This window comes from Gekko japonicus, unplaced genomic scaffold, assembly GCF_001447785.1.
Source record: "Gekko japonicus isolate JY-2015 unplaced genomic scaffold, Gekko_japonicus_V1.1 scaffold2285, whole genome shotgun sequence".
NCBI lineage: Eukaryota > Metazoa > Chordata > Lepidosauria > Squamata > Gekkonidae > Gekko > Gekko japonicus.
Window position 1 is genome coordinate 192,700 of NW_015165888.1, and position 2,379 is coordinate 195,078.

Below are 2,379 nucleotides of genomic sequence, written 5' to 3' on the forward strand. Positions count from 1 at the left end.
ATTAGGAGCCAAATGCTTCTCTCCCCCCCCGTACCTGTGTGCATGAAGATGACATTCGCTTCGCCTCCGCTGTGATGGGCCCGCTTTGTGCAAGCACAGCTGTGCTGGTAGCGGCGGTGGCAACTGCGGACAAAAGGGGAGGGGGGAGGTGAACGCCACGCGAGACGGGACAGCATCTGGCTGCACCCCAGGGCCTGCTTCTCTTTGCAGGGCTCACCCTCGCTGCAGTGTGGATGTGTGATGGTGGTGTAGCGGGGGCCACATCGGCCGGCCCTCAGGCCTTATTCGCGTAGTCTAGGGGCGGGGGGTTTGTAGCGTGGCTCTCGGCAATCACCACAGCCATTCTGTGTGAGCGAGTGACATTGGACTCACTGGGGCGCGCTCTGTACCTGATCACCGTGGTAACGGCATGACCTGCCTCTCGCTTAAACATAGACGTCTCGCCGCTGATGGAGAAGTAAACCTGTGGCTGTGTGGTCATGTTGAGTGGGAGCTCACATGATTAATATTCCCTAGCGTTTTGTCCAGTGAGGTGGAAGACGGCGGTGGTGCAGGCCAGCCCGGCTTGGCCCGGGGCTGCCAAGGCCAGCGGGACCCGTCCTCCTGGCTCCCCACCAGAGTGGCCGCCGGAGTGTCCATCCCGCCCGATGGCTCCCTGGAGAGTGACGGCGAGACGGTGGCCGACAGGTCTGTCGGTGGGCCTGACACAGTGGTGGAATGCAAGGCAGCCAATGGATAGGATCCGGGCTGAGTGGCAGATGAGCGGGCCAACTCATTTTGCCGCGCATCAAATCTTGCCACCCCAAGTCGCTTTTATTAATAAGGAAGGATTAATATTCTTATTTCTTTCCATTTGCTATATATCTTGTGGACACATTAAAGATTCTAAACCTGTCACAGCAATGCCTTGTTGCATGAATAATTGTTGAACTTAATATCTGGATCGTACTCTTGCACAAGAAGAAGTATGGCTTAGTTAAAGGCAGCCAGAATGGTCATGCTGAATTGACTTGAGATTCTCAAAAGCTGAAAAAAGCAGTACAGCCATTGTAAGACAAGGTCAGACCTGCTGTATTTATGACCTACCAAGTCTAACTCAGGCCACCAGCCATGCATTGTGGTTTGCCAGGAGCCGAATAACTCTCTGCCCCCCCCCCCCCCCCCGCTGTCCCAGGCTGGCAGCAATCATGTCCTTGGTGGGCTGTCACACATAGCTTGTCTGCTCTCTTCAGCTAAGAAGAAGAAGAAGAAGAGGCGGAGGAGGAGGAGAAGGCAGAGGTGGAGGCAGAGGAGATTAGATTTATACCCTGCCCTTCACTACCTGAAGGAGAGTGGCTTACAAACTCCTTTCCCTTCCCCTCCCCACAACAGACACCCTGTGAGGTAGGTGGGGCTGAGAGAGCTCTGACAGAAACTGTACTTTTCAAGAACACCTCTGACAGAATTATGGCTTGCCCAAAGTCATCCAGCAGTTGTGAGTGGAGGAATAGGGAATCAAACCCGGCTCTCCCAGATTAGAGTCCACACAAGTGGACCACTACATTCAAGTGTAGTCTAGGCTTACGTTAGATCCTCTGAAAATATCACTGTTCACTGCCTACATCATTCCGTATAAACCATTAATAGTTTTTTTGTAAAAATATATTATCAGTTTTTAATAATTTTTTTCAAGAGGGGCTGGAGCATAATGGCTTAGAGAATGACGGATGGGCTGGGTGCATCTCAGCTGGAAAGTTAGTAGCAGTGAGATCCTAAGCAGAACTACCACTTTCTAAGCCCATTGACAAATGGACTAAGAGAAGGTGTGTGCAACTCTGTTTAGGGTTGCATTGTAGGTGGTCTTAGGCAAGTTATTCTCTCCCAGTGTCTGCTGCCCACCTATGTGTGTGTGGGCACTAATAATAATAGCCTACTTTACTGAACTATAGTAAAGATTGCTGTGTTGCTGTCTGTGAAGCACCTTGAGCACTGAACAAAACTTGGACTTTACTAATCTGGCATGGGATCAAATAGACTCCATAGTAAGTCATAGAAAAAATAAACCAACCCTTGGTAGTTGCATTGAGCATGCCACCAGTTACCAAGAGTAAACCCAGTTCTTGAGTATTTTCTTTAGATAATATAGAACAACCACAAAGACAACAGGGAGAAAATTAAGAAAAGGTCATTTTGTCAATTTTACCCAGTATGCTAATTTAATTTCCCCTTCCCTTACCAATCTAGGGTAAAAATGGCACCACCACCATCAGAGTATACACTAAAACTTACAAAAAGAGTACAAGTGATTGACGATTGTAGAATATATTGAGTATAGATTTTCAGAGGATGGAGAATTGGTTATTTTCAAGTGTTTTCTACTCTTCTCTGGGTCAGTGTTAT